This window comes from Hypanus sabinus, chromosome 5, assembly GCF_030144855.1.
Source record: "Hypanus sabinus isolate sHypSab1 chromosome 5, sHypSab1.hap1, whole genome shotgun sequence".
Classification (NCBI taxonomy): domain Eukaryota; kingdom Metazoa; phylum Chordata; class Chondrichthyes; order Myliobatiformes; family Dasyatidae; genus Hypanus; species Hypanus sabinus.
The window spans coordinates 143599002-143617304 of record NC_082710.1 but is presented as its reverse complement, the minus strand read 5'-3'; the positions used below and the strand labels follow the sequence as shown (position 1 = coordinate 143617304).

At 43.2% G+C, this 18303-nt stretch overlaps 1 protein-coding gene across 7 annotated transcripts in view; it reads left to right on the top strand.

Moving 5' to 3' along the window:
- The window catches only part of dock9b (dedicator of cytokinesis 9b), a 329527-nt gene that overhangs the window by 123752 nt on the left and 187472 nt on the right, over positions 1–18303 (top strand). The window lies entirely within an intron of this gene.

Sequence of the window (18303 nt, the reverse complement as noted above, 5' to 3'; positions counted from 1 at the left end):
GTCGCCAATGCCAGCATGGACTCGACCCATCCACAGGGCTGCAGGGCCTCGCCCCCAAGGCGCACACGTATATCGGGAAACAGGTAGTCGGTGAGCCCTGGAGTGGGAACCTGTGTCATAGAGAACCACAGTTTGAGTGTAGCCGTAGATCATGGACTCCGACAGAACCCCATCCGCCTTGCAAAGGAAAATAAAATGGAAGAAATTAAGCTGATCGCTGATGAGCTTGAACAAGGGACACTGGTGACATCTTAACTCCACGTTCAGTTCTGGTTCCTCATAGCACTAAAGTCCCCAATTTTTGAAATATTTATCTACCTCCAACTTGTTAGTTACATCTATGGTCAATCCTCCACTTCCTTAGGTAGAAATTTCTGCAGATTTGTCTTCCTCTGAGAGACATTTCTGCATACCTCATTTTTAAATCACCACTCCTTATGTTGCACCTCTGTGCCCTTGATTGTGACTCTCCCACTGGTGGAAACATATCTGCAGCAACCTTAACATAAAAACAAAATTCTGCTAACACTCAGCAGATGAGGCTGCACCTGTGGAAAAGGTTTCTTTCCCAGAACCTCCTTTGACCCAAAACTGGTTGGCTGTGATCCTTTTCCATCGTATGCTGACTGACATGGTGAGTATTTCCAGGATTTCTAAATTTCAAATTTGTAGCATCAGCAGTTTTTAAAAACTTTTTCATCTAGCTTGTCAAGTGCGTTTAGGATCTTGCGTGTTGGAGACAGATCCCTTTGCAAACATTTCAAGTGTTTTGGAGTGGAAATTCTCGAGTGAAGTGAGACTGCTGATGTAATGCACAAACACAGTAGCCAAATGGTGCACAGCAAGATTCCACACACTACTTTGTTAGTGATTGGTTAATGCGTTTTACTGAGCACGCATCACAACAGATTGTAGAGGAGGGTTCTCCCGCAAACCCTGAAGGTACTTATTTATCATCTCCGTTGACTGACAGATGGCATATCTCGATTGTAGTACACCCTTGGTACCACCCTGAAGTGTGTTGGGGTGGTTTTTTTTGTGTACCCAAATTCCAGAATCGGACGTGTTTATTATACTGTCTTGCACAATGAGGTTTGTTATTTTGTGTAGTGCAAAGACCAGAAAAATAGCTATATATTATAAAATAAATAAATTAGTGCAAAAATAAAAGGAATGATTAGGTAGTGTTCAAGGGTTCATAGACCATTCAGAAATCTGACAGTGGAGGTCCTGAGTTATTGAGTGTGCTTCGTCAGGTCCCTGTACCTCCTCCCTTATGGTAGTGATGAGAGGAGGGCATGTGAGGGTCCGTAGTGATGGCTGCTGCCTTCTTGAGGCACTCCATTGAAGATGTTCTCGATGGTGGGGAGAGTTGAGCCCCGTGTGGAGCTGGCAGAGCCTGCAGCCTCTTGTGGTCCTGTGCACTGGGGCCTGCATAGCAAGTGGGTGTTGTGAGCAGCCAGCGTGCCCTCCATAGGTGCCGTTGTAGAAATCTGCAAGTCAGTTTGAGTGGGACTGGAACCCACAACCTCTTCTTCAGGAGGGTGGCTAGAACTGATAAAAATAAATGCTTTAGTGATGATGTAAATATCTGTGCATTTAAGGTTCGCTGAGTGGGGAAGGTTTTAAGGAGATGTGTGACATACACAGGCAGTATGTGGTGCCTGGAATGGGCTGCTGGGAGCGGTGGTGCAAGCAGATACAATAGCAATTTCTAAGAGACATTTGGACAGACACATCAACAGGCCGGGAATGGAGAGACATAGACCACGTTTAGACAGATGGGATAGGTTGGATTGAAACCATGGTCGGCACAGATATGCTGGGCTTAAAAGCCTGTTCTGTGCTGTAATGTTCTGTGTGTAGGGGGGGGGGGGGGGGGAACAATAACAGGAAGGCCACTTTATTTGATATTTGACGAGTGTTGTGGATGAAAGGCTTGGGAAGGTTTATGTTTTTGTAAGATACTGGGAGCTTTTAAAGTCTGTTATTTTTAACTCCAGTTTACTGCATGTATCCAAAGCCAAGAAACACAGTGTCCCCAGAATTGACTTCACAGCAAAGGATGAAATCACTGCTTTCCTTAATTGTAAATAAGCCTTCTTGTAATAAAAGAAAACCACAAATAGTTCCTTGTTCGTTTGCACTTCAGCAAATTTACTTTCTGAGCTGTCATATAGAGTCAGTCGTGGTGCTTTGTGAACAGAGAGAATCCTCAAGGCAGGTTCAGAAGTTTTTGATGATACTGATAAGACAAGCTTTGTAATCAGAGGCACAGAACATAAAAGCAAAGAAGTTAGTCTTGAATATTTATAAGTCTTTCGGTTGGGCCAAGGAGATTGACTGGAATGGTTCCAGCAACAGAGGAGTCGCAGAGCTGTATGGCATGGAGAAAGGGCCCTTCAGTCCATGCTAACCAAAATGTAAATTCAAGATAATCCTATTTCTCAGCACTTGGCCCATATCCCTCTGAATTCTTATCATCCATGTACCTGAGCATCTGGTGTACCTGTCTCAACCACTTCCTTTGGCAGCTGGTTCCATCCATGTGCAACCTCTGCATTAACAAACAGAGCTGCCCCTCAGATGTTTACTAAACCTTTCACCTCCAACAATAAAACTGTATCCTCTTGTTTTTCACTCTCCAACCCTGGAATAAAACTACTTGCCCTATTTAAGCTGCTTATGATTTTATATACCTCTATGAATTCACCCCTCAATCTCCTCCCCTCCACAGAGCAAAGGCTCAGCCTGTGTAACCTCTCCCTATTACTCAGCCCCTTGAGTCCTGGCAACATCCTTGTAGATCTTGTTTCTTTTTGCACTCTGTCCGTGATAACCACATTCCAACTATAACAGGGTAACCAAAACTAAACACAATCTGGTTTAGAACATTGAACATAGGATAATACAGTGCAGTACAGTCCATTCGGCCCACAATGTTGTACTGACCTTTTGTCATACAACAAGATCAGTCTCAAGCTTCTCGCTTTCAAAGTCCTCCATTTTTCTTTCATCCATGTTGCCTATTTAAGTCTCTTAAATGTCCCTGATGTATCAGCTTTTACCATCAGCCCTAGCAGCACATTCCATGCACCGTCACTCTCTTTCCTCTTGTATTAGCTATTTCTCCTTAGGAAAAAGGCACTGGCTGTCCACTCTGTGTCTTTTATCTTATGCACCTCTATCAAGGCACCTGTCATCCTCCTTCATTCCAAAGAGAAAAGACATAGTTCACTTAACCTTTCCTCAAAAGATATGCTCTCTAATCCAAGCAGGATCTTGGTAAGTCTCCTCTGCACCTTCTCTGAAAGCTTCAACATTCTTCCTATAATGAGGTGATCATACATACACAAGACTTCTCAAGTGTGGTGAGATTGGATGGGTTGGGGTGGCACTTATCAGAGGAGATGAGGTTAAGGGGAGATTTAATGGAGCTGTTCAGAATCTGTCTGGGCTTTGATTGAGTAAGTAAGGGGCAACTGCTTCTGACAACAGAAGGCTTGGTGACCAGAGGACTTGGAGTGAAAGTCATCAGCGGAAGAACTGGGGTTTTGCAGGGGTTGGCTGCTGAAGTTGGTTTTTAACAGCTGATTGCGATCAGGAATGTGCTGCCTGAAAAGATAGTTGAAACAGATTCAACAGGAAAAGGATGTGACAGGCAGGGTAAGTGTGCCCTGTGGCACAACTGATAGAGGTGCTGCCTCAAAGCGCCAGGAATCCAGGTTCAATCCTGACCTCTGCTGCTATCTGTGTGGAGTCTGCACGGTCTTCCTGTGGCCACATGGGTTCTCCCCAAGTGCTCCAGTTTCCATCTACATCACAAAGGCACGTGGGTTGACAGGTTAATTGGCTGCTGTGAATTGTCCCTGGTGTGTAGGGGAGTGGTGAAATCTGAGGGAGATGATGGGAATTGGGGGACAACAGGAGGTGTGTTTTCTTTTGTAAGATTAGCACAAACGATGCAGGATGGACTCAGTTGGCTGAAGGGTTTGGAAGTTTGAATGTCTTGGAATGCTGTTTAGTTTGGCTGTATTGATGTATGGTTGAATGATAATTGAACTTGAACTTGTTTGTGTGCTGTATCCCTCTCTGATTCTAGGAACTTTCAAAACGACATTGAAAAAATAGTACTTGAGGGGGGAAATTGCCACGGTTACATGGGACGAGACTGGAGTAGTGGGGGTAATTCAGAAGCTCTTTCAAAGGGCTAGCATGAGCAGATTGAGCCTAATGGTGAGGTTCTGGTCACCTACCTACAAGAGAAGATATCAATAGATCAATAGAGTGATATTGCCGGGACACAAGGGCCTATGTCATCAGGGAAGATCAAATAGGTTAGGACTTTATCTCTTGGAGTATGGGAGAAAGAGGGTAGATCTTAGAGTTGTATACAGAATTGAGGGGTAAAGAGAGGACGAATGCTTTCAGGCTTTTCCACCATTCAGATTGGGTGAGACTGGAACTAGAGGTCATAGGTTAATGGTTTAAGTGGTATCTGAGGGGAAGCTTCTTCATTCAAGGGTGGTGTGATGGTGAGACGAACTGCCAGCAGAAGTGGTTCAGTTGTTACATGTACGAGAAGTTTGCATGTACAAGGATTGGAGGGGTTTGGAGGCCATGGGTACAGGTAGACAGGTCTAGGCAGAACATGTTCTAGATGAGCCAAAAGGCCTATTCTATGCTGTAATAGGCATCCGTTAGTCTCGTGAGACCATGGATTTGCACCTTGGAAGGTTTCCAGGGCGCAGGCCTGGGCAAGGTTTTATGGGAGATGGGCAGTTGTCCATGCTGTAAGCCTTCCCCTCTCCACGCCACTGATGTTATCCAAGGGAAGGGCACTAGGACCCAAGCAGCTTTGGTACTGGTGTCGTTGCAGAGCAATGTGTGGTTAAGTGCCTTGCTCAATGCGCTGCCTCAGCTGAGGCTCGAACCACTGACCTTCAGATCACTAGACCGATGCCTTATCCACTAGGCCATGAGCCAACACTTTCTATGCTGTAGTACTCTGACATTCATTGTAACAGATGGTTGAACTAAAGAAGGCTTGGTTTCTTGAACGGCCCGGATAAAGTAGATGTGGAGAGAATGTTTCCAATAGTCGAAGAGTCTAGGATATGAGGGCATAGCCTCAGAATAAAGGGAATAAAGGAGAATAGGTTGAATGGCCTAATTCTGCTCATGGGTTGTAAGGTTTTGGGTACTTGTGCAACTCGATTTGGCTATTGATCCTCCATAACTGGGTCAAGGCTGGCTAAAAAGCTGCATTATAAACACAAAGTACACTGCAGATGCTGGGGTCAAACGCTCCAACACGCTGGAGGAACTCAGCAGCATCCATGGAAACGAGCAGTCAGTGTTTCAGGCCGAGACCTTTCGTCAGGACTGACACTTTGCCCGACCTGCTGAGTTCCTCCAGCGTGTTGTACGTGTTGCTAAAAAGCTGCATTCTTTTTTCTTTAAAAACATCCAGTGTCATTCAACTTAAAACTGACATTTGTGTAACACCGGTGAGCTGTTCTGGTCTTCACTTCTTTGTTCTCCCACTTCTCCATTGTGATCGTGAAGAAATGATTGGAATATGGGACGACTTTATAATCTGTTGAACACTGAGGTGCAAGCTTTGTTTTGTGAGGATCAATGACAAAGGTAATCACCCTTGGTATGTTGTAAAAATAAAATATAGTAATTAAACAGAAATTCGTGACCTCATCGTTACAGTGCCCATGAGGAGCAGCTACCATAATATGATAAAAGGAATCATTGAACTGTTCCCACAATCAATGGACTTGCTTTCAAGGACTCTTCATCTCATGTTCTCAATATTTTTTGCTTATTTATTTATTACTTATTTTGTATTTGCAGCTTGCTGGCCTTTGCATATGTTGGTGTGGGCTTTCATCAATTCTGTTTATTTCTATTTATGGTGATTCTACTCACAAGAAAGTGAATCTCTTGAAGCAAGATTATAGATTCTGGAACCTGGAGCAACAAAAAGCACTGGGGAGCTTGGTAGGCTGCCTGTCCCAGTGAGTTACTATGATGCCTTTTGTAATGTAACTGTATTTTGCATTTAGTTTGAAAGAGTCAGTCAAAGTTGAAGGTGGAACATTAGCGTAGCAGGGTAATGCTTTACAGTGGCAGTTTAAGATTAGAATTCATTTACTACTGCTGTCTGTTTGTACATTCTCCTCATGACCACATGGGTTTCCTCTGGGTTCTTTGGTTTCCTCCCACATTGCAAAAGGTGAATGAGTTAAGGTTAATAAGTTGTGGACATACTGTGTTGTGCTGGAAGCTTGCAGACACTTGCCGACTGCCCCCAGTAAATCAGTGTATGTTGGTCGTTGACACAAACAATGCATATCACTGTATTTTTCGATGTAAATGTGACATATAAAGCAAATATATAACATCTTAAAGAATTTATTGTCATATACACAAGTACAGAGGATTCTAGTTAATTGGGACCTATCAGGACGAATACATTTCGGTGTAATTAAACAGCTGCCTCAATTAGCCGGTTTTATGGAAATAGTTAAGATATTATAGTAACAACAAACTACTGTTTAACTGTGTAACAAATTATGTACTTAAATGAAATTCAGAACAAATTAGAACACTACTACAGTAGTATAAAGCTGTGTATTACTTCCTAATAGTTATTGATGAAAGAATTACTCCCATGTACACTGCCATCTCTTTTTACTGGACTGTAAATGAACATCATCAGCGCAGATACCTAGGTGTAGATAATGGACTACTTCCATGTAAATTTTTTTGATGATCACATCCTCCAAATCTTTCTTTTCATTGTAACATTCAAGATGATTGTCGATACCTTCAAATTCTTCATAGTTCCAAACTTTTTAAAGTAATTGTTTCATTTTCAGTCCTGGCCGATTCTGGCATCTCCAAGCCTGATTGTTTAAAACTGCAGTGTGCAGAAGAGTTATGAATTATCTTACTGTTAATTTCTCACTAACTATCAGTGACAAAAAATCGCTGATTTTTGAACACAAGCACATACAACTGACGCTATTTAAGAGCAGAAGAGATTCTGCAGATGCGAGAAATCCAAAGCAATACTAAATGCTGGAGGAACTCAGCAGGTCCGGCAGCATCTAGAGAACCAAATAAACGGTCAGTGTTTTTGGCCAGCTCCCTTCTTCACGACTGGAAAGGAAGGGGGAAGGTGCCACGATAAAAAGCTGAGGGGAGGGGAAGTAGAATTAGCTCAAAGGAGATATGTCGGTAGGATAGGTAAAGGGCTGGAGTGGAAGGAGTATGATGATAAAGGAATGTGGCCCATGGGAGAAAGGGAAGTAATAAGCAGAGCAGTTAAGAAGCCAGAGTGGGAATAGAAGGGGGGGGGGAGGGGCAGAGGAAAAATATTACCAGAAGGAGAAATTGATGTACTGTTCGCTCTAAATACAGTGCAGTGTCTAACAGCCACACAGGTGCACAGGACTGACGTTAGTTAGAAACTGTTCGTAACAGTCCCCTGCCCCAATTAAGTGGAATAGTGTCCCGAATAAATGAAGAGTATCCTGACTATTTTCTCTGTTAGTTTTTGTGCTTTAAGAGTTGTCCCAAATTAGTGGCTTCCCAGTTAACCGATGGCACAATCCACTGTGCAATGATAAACTTATTTGCAATGGCATCAAAGACACAGATTCACATAGAGAAATATATATTAACCAAAATTATATGAGAAAGAACACTACAAGAACAAGGCAAAAGCCCATTCAGGTGTAAAGAGGCCAAGGTGGATATAGTGCTGCTGAACTGAGGTAGTGATTGCAGGTAAGCCAGTTGGTTCACAAACTGAACGGTTGAAGAGAACTAACTGTTCTTGAACTTGGCCATGTGGGACTTCAGGCTCCTGTACCTCCTCCACAATGGCAGGTGTGAGAAGGTGGCACGGAATGGATGGTGGATCTTCAAAAGACGTAATTTTCTGGAGACAGCACCTCTTGTCGATGCTACTTGACGGTGGGGAGGGATGTCCCTGTGATGTATTGAGCAGAGACCACTCTGTCTTCAGCATCTTGTCTTCCTGCACATTCAGAATGCTGTACCAGACCTTGACACAACCACTCAGGGGACTTACACAGAAGTGTGTTTGTGTCAATGGGTCCATGAAGATGGCATGGTTCAGATGGTGGGGATCTTTGACAATGGATTTTGCCTTCTGGAGGCAGTTCCTCCTGTAGATTCTACTGATGGTGGGGGGGGGGGGGATGTACCCATGATGTATTTGGCAGAGACCATTACTTACGGAGCTTCTTCTGCTCCTGTACATTTAAATTACTGTACCAGACCATGATGCAACCAGCCAAGATACTTCAACAGTACACCTGCGGAAGTTTGTTTGTGTTGATGGGTCCATGATAGCATCTTAAACTTCAATGGGCATGTGGAGATGGAGCCATGTAGATGAAATTACTGGCAATCTAGGCTCAGGGATAGACATTTAAAAGGATTTTTCAGAGTGAAAATAGATGCATTCCAGTGAGAAAGCAAAATTCCAAGAGATTTGCCTTCTGTGGTTAACCAGAAAAGTTAAAGATAGTATTCATCTTTAAAGCAAAAAGAAATGTAATTATTCAAAGACGGTGCATGTTGGAAGATTAACAAAAGTATTCATAAAACATTAAGCGAAAAGTGGAGTGCGTGGTAAAGCTAGGCAGAAATATAAAATCAAGTACTTCTGTAGATAATTCAGAAGGAAAATTAACCACAATAATGTTAGCCCCATAGATTGTGTGATCGAGGAATTAATAATAAAGAAAGAGGAGAAGGCTATGCTCTGAATTAATGCAACTAATGCCCTAGAAGCTGGCTGGCGGTGTAGTGGCATCCACACTGAACATGGTGGGAAGAGGTCCCGGGTTTGAATCCTGCAGGCTCCTTGCATGCTTTCCGTCCAAGCTGGGTTGAGTGTTAGGTTTGCAATTCAGCCTTGTAAAAAAAAACATAAAAATACTAAAGAAATGGCAAGTGTCACAGGGCGAGGAAAGGAACAACATCCTAAAAATGAGTGTAAGTCAGGAATTGGGACAAAACACAATTACAAAATTGCAAAAAGCAGGACAATAGTAATCTTTGGAGGTGTTGGCCGATGAGTCTCCGTGTCCCGATGGACTTCATCTGAGGGTCGTAAAGGAAGTGGCTGGTGAGGTCAACATACTGGCTTCTTGGATTGGAATATAATAAATGAAAATCCTTTATTCAAAAGGAAGGGAAACTATTCGAACTGTTACTTCAGCAAGTCTCATCAGACAATGTTAGCCTTTATTAAAATATCTTTGCAGGGGGCTTAGAGAAAACTTGAAAGAAGTGAAAGTGTACGGGGGATAAAGGGAAACTTGCAGGATAACTAGGATTTCCAGTAGACAGCAGATCAGGTGCTTCATTAAAGGTCATTATGGAGGCCAATGGGGAACAGAGAGGAAACATGAATGATTTTATCCACACTTCTCACTGCCTTAGTAACAAAGTCAAGATAATTCAAGGCTTCATCCACTCTGGATATTTTCTCTTTCCAGTCCCATTGTGCAGAGTCGGTATTCTGTTTACTACCACTTACTTGTAGAATGTGAAATGTGTTGCTTTGTGTCAGCGGAAGCTGCAAAAGCTTGAAAGCATGTATGAATAGGCTCCAGGATAGCTTCTATCCTGCTGTTAAAAGATGATTGAGCAGTAAGATGGGCTCTTGAACTTGTTTTGCTCTGAGGCTCTTGACCATATTGCTTATGTGCACTGCATTTTCTCTGTAGCTCACACTTTATTATTCTCGTGATGCTTGTACCCTGCTACTGTATAATGGATTGATGTGATGGCTTGCAAAGTAATGGTGATCACTGAACATGTGACAGTAATAAACCAATTTGCCAATTTTGGACAAGATGTCAAAAGTAGTGCGCAGTAAAGTTTTTGGACAAAGGCATTGTAGGCACGGCTGCCGGTTTTTTTTTGCTGATGACATAAGCTGGGAAGGAATGTAAGTTGTGAAGGGTAGATAAGGAGGCTGCATGCAAAGGGATAGGTTAAATGGGTAGGCAGGGATTTACAAATGGACTATATTGAAGTTAAATGTTCAACTGGCCACTTGGGCAGGAAAAATAAAGAAAATCTTACGAAAATAGAGAGAGGTTTGCAATCAGCTGAGCCATAGAGAGATCCAAATGTTCCAGTGAATGATTCACAATAGCTGATTCATTGTGCAATGCAAGTAATTAGGAGAGTGAACAGTATTATTTATTGCTTAGGGAATTGGATGTAAAAGCTAGAGAGGTTACACTTGTACAAGGAACTGGTGAGACCACATACAGAGATCTGTGTGCAGTATTGTTCAGGAAGGATGTTAATGCACTTGAGGCAATTCAGGGATTTACTAGATTGATACTGGGAATGGGCGTGTGGTCATATGAGGAGAGGTTGGACACCTTTTTGCATCTGCTCAGGTTTTGAAGAATGAGAGTGGAGCTGGACTGAAATGGGGACGATTGTGAGGAATTGTGACAGGATAGATGTAGGGAAGACATTTCCTCGTAGAAGAACCTGGTGCTGGGATTACAGCTTTAAATAAAAGGTTAGCCAGTTCAAGAGAGTCAGGGCAGTGTGATTTTTCTCAGTGTCAATCTTTGGAACTCTACTTCAAAGGATGGTAGAGGCTGAATAGTTTAAATCTGAGATTTTTTTGGTCACTCCTGTCACTTTGCCTGTCATGTATCTTTCTCTTGTAGCTCCCCCTCTGTCTTGCGCAGTCCCCCCCCCCACCCCCCGGGTCTGGTGCATCTCCCCCTTCCCCCCCATAGGAGCAGAATTAGGCCACTTGGCCCATCGATTTTGCTCCACCATTCCATCATGGCTGATTTATTATCCCTCACAACTCTATTCTTCTGTCTTCTCCTCATTACCCTTAGCACCCTGACCAATTAAGAACTATCAACCTCTGCTTTGAGCATACCCAATGACTTTGTGTCCCCAGCTGTCGGTGGCAATGAATTCCACAGATTGACCATTCTCTGGATGAAGAAATGACTCCTCATCTTCGTTCTAAATGGATGCTTCTCTATTCTGAGCTTGTGTCCTTCTTCTCTCTTTTCCCTGCCTCTCTTCCTCCTCCTCCCCCTCATTCCTCTCTCTTCCGTTGCCCTATCTCGCCCCTCACTCCCCTCTTTCCCTCTTGTTTTATCTGTTTTCTGCTTTCTCTTTGATTTTCTCACGTTTGTGACTGGTTCTCTCTGCTCCTCTCCCACCACCCTTGCCTCCCATTCTGCTGTTGAGCCTTGGGGGTCATTTTGGATCTTTTGCTGCAGTCAGGAAAGCAAAGGCACATTGGGACGATTCACTGACGTGCCGATATTCTGGTCATATCCCCCCTATTTGTTTGAGGAACTGTAATAAATGCCGTTTTCTTTTATGAGATGATTGAATATTTGCAAGCTTAGAAGTGAAAACCTGCTTCAGACACACTTCCCCAGTGTTGTAATGCATTCCTGGAAACATTATTACAGGGAGTGAGAGTGTGGGCGAGTGGCACTCTGTCAACAGCTGAGTATGTGTTCGGCACTCTGAAATGAAGCAAGATCTGTTTTAAATTCACTGCAACTCATTTGCCCATCTGGTTAACTCTCCGACAGGAGGTAACACCTCCCTGCATTGTCGCAGTGAAGATTTGGAAGTGCAAATCCTGATCCAACATTTGGCATCTGGGTCATTTGGTCGAGGTCCAAATGGCCTTCAGTTTGTGCTTTGAAAGGATGGGGGAGCACAGGAGGTGGTGAGAAGTTGAAGCAAATTGGAATTATCTGAAAGCAGATGTGGCTACAGTGGACTGGTTGGTCAGTTTGAAGAGCAGCAGGCAGACATCAGTGTTGTGAGGCCCTCTCAACAATGTCTAACAGAATTTGACACAGTCCACATGAAATGGTAAGGCAGGTGGCCAACACCTCGCTCAGAGGAGGAGGGTATTCCAGAGGATCCATGCAGCTGAGGTAGAGGGGAAGGAGGGAGGAAGAAGGAAGAGAGGCAAGGAGAAGAGGGAGAGAGGGCACAGTATCTAAATAGAGGGACATCCAATTAGAACAGAGATGAGGAGGAATTTCTTTAGCCAGAGTGTGGTGAATCTGTGGAATTCATTTCCTCAGACGGCTATGGAGGACAAATCATTGGGTGCACTTAAAGCAGATGTTGGTAGTTCTTGGTTAGTGTGGGTGTCAATAGTTACAGGGAGAAGGCAGGAGAATGAGATTACAATAAATCAGCCATGATGGAATGAGCAGTCCTGATGGGCTGAATGGTCTAATTCTGCTCCAATGTCTTGCGGTCTTATGGAGGAAAGGATAGAGAAATGATAGAGAGAGACTCTGAGGTAATTGGGAGAAATGGAAGGGGAGAAGAGGTCTTGTCAAGTCATCAAGGTGGCAGTGATCACTGAGAAAGAATCAGGAAAGGCTTTGAAAGAAAGATGGAGACCAGCAGCCAACAGGTGAAGGAGAGTGTGATCCATCAGACTGTCTTATCCAGGTGATTACCAGCCAGACCTCAATACACACATGACACAGAGCTGATTGGCTGGAAGTTATCAGTGAGGAAAATCTGACTTACTTTTCAGCTCAACTCTGCCTGATCCCAAGCACCCTCTCTCGTTGCTGCCCGAGTAAAGTTTGCCCATTCCACATCTGCCTTGCATGTGGCTCAGCTGTAGACACACAATGTGCACACCCTCCAAGCCGTAGCCTGCTGTTCCACATTCATTCTGAGATGTGATGAGTTTGTAGTTCTGTGTTATTTAAATAAGTGGGGATAATGGTAACGAATAGATGGAATCAGTTTTCTATAGAACAGAGGTAACAAGAGCTTGGCATTGGCTTTGAAAATTTTACAAAAGATGCTGCAGTAATTCAGCAGGTCAGTTTCTGGGCAGTAAAATGGGCAGTTGTTACTTTGGGTTGAGACCCTTTATTCGAACTGAAAGATAGAAGGGTCATGAGTATAATGTGATGGATGGGGTAAGGGGTGGAGCAAGAGCTGGCAGGTGATTGGTGGATCCACATGAAGAGGGGTTACTGGTAGATAGGGAAGGGAGAGTGGGAATAGCAACAGAAACTGGAAAGTTATAGGTAGAAGCAGTGAAGGGCTTTTGATGGTGGAATCTGATAGGAGAGGAAGATGGAATGTGGAATCAAATGAAAGATGAGAGGGGCAGGTAAGATTCATGGGGGCAAGGGAGGGTTCTCATGACCAGACTGTGAAACAGTTTCTTCCCCCAAGCTATCAGACTCCTCAATACCCAGAGTCTGGACTGACAACAACTTACTGCTCTCTACTGTGCCTATTGTCTTGTTTATTATTTATTGTAACACCTGCACTGTTTTGTGCACTTTATGTAGTCCTGGGTAGGTCTGTAGTCTAGTGTAGTTTTTTTTGTGTTGTTTTTATGTAGTTCAGTGTAGTTTTTGTACTGCTTCATGTAGCACCATGGTCCTGAAAAACGTTGTCTCATTTTTACTGTGTACTGTTCCAGCAGTTATGGTCGAAATGACAATAAAAAGTGATTTGATTGTGTGATTGGAAGAAACAGGATTGGGAGGGGCTGAGGTGTGTGTAGGAAGAATTGCCTATTTTCCTACACTTCCAAGTGGTGGAATTAAGAGCGTACTAGTTCCTGATGCACCCCTTCCCTTCAACTCTTTACATTGACTGTAACCCCTCTGTCTTTCAGACCAGATGTAACTTATCAATCCAAAATCTTGACGGTCCATTTCCCTCCACAGGTGCTGCCTGCATCTGATATGTTGTTCTTACACCTGCAGTCTTTCATAATTATCGATGTCCATGCAGAATATACCTAAACTAAGTAATTATCCATGTCTGTGGCAAGAACTGACACTGGTACTCGGGTGCACTACTGAGGGACTGTCACTGGCTTGCACACAAAGCTGTAGACCTGACCTTCTGGATGGAATGTAAAAGAACCTCACAGCCAATACTTGCAATGTTGTTTAAGTTATCACATTAAAAAGCTTAAGAGAGTGGACAAGTAAGCTGGGAACTTGACTTCAGCCCTAACATGACCACTTCGGAAATCTCAGTAGAGATTGTTAAGAGTACCAGATTTCTTGGTGTTCACCTGACGGAGAATCTCACCTGGTCCCTCAACACCAGCTCCATAGCAAAGAAAGCCCAGTAGCATGTCTACTTTTTGCGAAGGCTGAGGGAAGTCCATCTCCCACCCACTCTCCTCATCACGTTCTACGGGGGTTGTATTGAGAGCATCCTAAGCAGCTGCATCACTGCCTGGTTCGGAAATCGCACCACCTCGGATCGCAAGACCCTGCAGCGGATAGCTGCAGAGGTCAGCTGAGAAGATCATCAGGGTCTCTCTTCCTGCCATCACGGACATTTACACTACAAGCTGCATCCGCAAAGGAAACAGCTTTATGAAGGACCCCACGCGCCCCTCATACAATCTCTTCTCCCTCCTGCCTTCTGGGAAAAGGCTCTGAAGCATTCGGGCTCTCACGACCAGACTATGTAACAGTTTCTTCCCCCAAGCTATCAGATTCCTCAATGCCCAAAGCCTGGACTGACACCTTGCCCTACTGTCCTGTTTATTATTTATTGTAAATGCCTGCACTGTTTTTGTGCACTTTATGCAGTCCAGTGTAGGTCTGTAGTCTCGTGTAGCTTTCTCTGTGTTGTTTTCTTATTACGTAGTTCAATCTAGTTTTTTGTACTATGTCATGTAACACCATGGTCCTGAAAAACATTGTCTCATTTTTACTATGCACTGTACCAGCAGTTATGGTCGAAATGACAATAAAAGTGACTAGATTTGACTCAACTTGAAACTCAATGATTGAATTGATCTGGAATTGGAGCGCTGTGCCATTAATAGTGAACATGAAACTATCAAGTGGTTCTCTAGTACAGCGGAGAACAGTAAAATGCAGCCAGTCAATGTGTATAACTGTTACTTGCACATAGTGTTTTATAGGATTTATTATAAATTTATTGTGTTATTTGTGCTTATTGTGTTTTTTTTGTGCAACATTGGACCTGGAGTAACAATCAATTCATTCTCCTTTACACTCGTGTACTGAAGAAAGACCATAAACAGTCTTGACTCTTGAACAAATCGGCAGATGCTGGAATTTGATGTAAAACAGAAATGTTTCGAGAGCTTAGCCAGTCTGTGCGGAGCGAAGTGAGCTTGGAGACTTGGCAGCCTCTTGCAATCCTGTCCATTGGAGTTTCCATACCAGGCTTTCAAACAACCAGTCGGAGTAATCTCCGCTCTGCAGCCGTAGAAATTTATCATTTATATTAAGTTATCCATATGTGGTCAAAGTAAGGAAATGTTATTTTGAATGGTTGTGATGCTCATACAGACTTAAAGGAAACTGTGTGGCTGAAAGGTAAACAAAATTGAAAGGCTCCATTAGTGTTTATGCCTGCAAAGCAGAGATTAGGAACAATAGTGACCTCATCTTGGCGATCATCAATATCATTAACAATGTTGTGGATGGACCGGAGATGGGAGGAAAAGGTTTAAATGATGGAAATCTGAAGCAGTATCAGAAAATCCTGGCAACTCCTGGTAATATCTGTGCAGGGGAGAGACATTGAAATGGCAACCCCCCCCCCACAGATAGAGACAGAAAACTTGGATTTAAATAGCACCTGAAGTGCAATCACAAAGCGCTTCATGGCTGCCTGGTCAAAGGAATTCCTCAGTGCTGGACTTGGCTAAGGACTTGCTGTGTTGCCACCAAAAGGACATAGTTTAAAGTGAGAGACTTGAGAGGCAACTTTTTCAAGTAGGTGGTGGTTGTTGTAAGGAGCAAACTGCCAGAGGAAGCTGTGGAAGCAATGTTTGAACAATATTGGACAGATACATGGATAAGAAAGGCTTAGAAGATTCTGGACCTAACACAGGCCAATGAGTCTAGATTGGATAGACAACTTGGTTTGCACGCGTGAGCAAGGCCAATAGGCCTGCTTCTGTGGGTATAACTCTCTGGCTCTGAGTGAGAGGGTGATAGGTTAAAGACTCACACCAACAACATGAACACAAAGATCCTTTGTAGGTCTTGTCTTTTCTCCCAGCCGTGATAAATTCTTTGGATGGGATAACACCCTGAAGTTCCAGAAGGTCTCAACGCTCTAGTTCTCACAATATCAAGGACATTTCCCTTATCTCTTCATCAGTATTTCTCCCCCCACTCATTACCACCAAAACATATTATGGGGGACATGTGCTAAGAATAAAAACAAGAGACGTTGGAGCTATTTGACCTCTGCTGCCGCTCTGCCTTTCACCAAGATCACGGCTAATGTGATCTGGGCTTTGGCCTCTAATCTCCTGCCTGTCCCTACAGCAGTGACTGCATGTTGTTCACTGGTTCACAATTTAATGCAGCTGGGAGACCAACACTGCATATTTCCGTGTTTCTTTGTATAGTGGCAACCTAAGTTTGCCCAACCTCTCCTTGTAGCACAATGCCCTCTTATCCAGGCAGCGTCTTAGCAAACCTCTTCTGCACCCTCTCCAAAGCCTTCCCATCAATGGATGGGCAGAATCCAATGTAATACTCCAGATGTGGCCGAATCAGAGTTTTAAAAAAGCTGCAACATAACTTCCTGATTGTTGAACTCAGACACCCTGACTAATAAATGCGAGCATGCAATTTGAATTCTTTACCACCCAATCAACTTGTGCATTTACTGTCAGGGAGCTACGGACCTGGACCCCAAGATCCCTCTGCACACCACCATTGTTAAGGTATCCCAGTCAAATTTTTATCCCATTGGGAGGTTGTTATGTTATTTGTAGAAGTGAATTCACAGATGCATGTCCTATCTGACAACCTTGACTTCACTTGGTTGGATAGAAATGTATTGAGACATTGTGAGGTCACGAAAGGTACCAGATAAATAAACAGTACTTTCTCTCTAAGTCGCAAATGGAGAAACAATTAAAAGCTCAGTCAAGGAGTGAGGTTTTCAGCAATGCCTTTAAAGAGGCAGGAGGGGTAAGTAGGTCAACCTTGTGGCTTCATGAGCTTGATTCACTATTCAGCAAGTTTCTAGTTGTGCTTCACTTTCTTGACTGATCTCCATAGCTATTGACTCCTTTGCAAGCCCAAAACACTGGCCTATCTTGTCCTCAGGTATCTTCATGGGTTCAACCTCCGCATCTCTCTTGGTTTGGCAATCCCAAACATCCATGGCTTTCCAAGAGAAATTCCTCTTCCCGTTAGGGAAGGAATCCCTGTGCTTGGCGATGGAAGCCACCAGGGCAAGAGGCATTTTTAAATAAATTCTGACTTCCATCAATATTTTGGTCTTTGCTGTATGTGGATATGCAGTACTCCTTGCCCGTCACAGCTTCCTTGTTGCTTTTGTTTTAAAGAAACAGCTGGTTTCTTGAAATCACAGTGCAGGATTTTCTTGCTTCCTTTGGCCACGGTTGGGTGTCACCCAGTGTGTACCACAGGGTTTTGCATTTTTCCTGAGTTTCATTTAGAATATTAAAAGAGTGGAAACTGTTCTCCGCGAGTTTGCATCTTCTCAGTGAGCCTCCATTGGTGAAGGAGTAAGTCACTACGAAGCGAGTATTACATCCCGCCTGCAGTACAACGGACAGTAAACTGCCTGTTTTCTGTGATGGGTTAAGCAGCAGCTGTTTCCATCGGAGTGCATCAAGGTCAAGGGCAGATGTTTTCATGTTGCGAACACTTCCAGGATACTCGGTACTCAGCCAGATGCACCGTCCTTACGGCTCAAGGTCATTCTGCATTGCATCATCTGCAAAACATGCTGTTCTTTTGCTTTCTCTATCGGTAAGGATGAAGGCAGGTCTGACGTTGTGGGCATCACTGAGTCAGGGCTGAAAGAAGGATAAATTTGCTTCTTTTTCAATCTTTTTATTAATATCAACATGATAAGATTAGTACATAGATAATGGGATTACAAACTTACAAAATTAAAATGAACATAAAAGCAATAAGTACATTATAGTTAAGTCTTCCCAAATCATGAACGATACAAATGTCATATAAATGAAACAAAAAAAACTAAGTAATTCATGTTGAAAAAAAACAGAAAAGAGAAAAAAAATTAATACCCTAAACTAACAAACTAACCACTAGCTATTAAGAAAAAAAAGAAGGAAAGAAGAAAAAAAAGGGCTGTTTATAGTATCTATATAAAAAAAAATTACAAAATCATCAGTGTCCCCAACTCCGATCCTCTCAACATACATATATATATATATCTATCTATCTA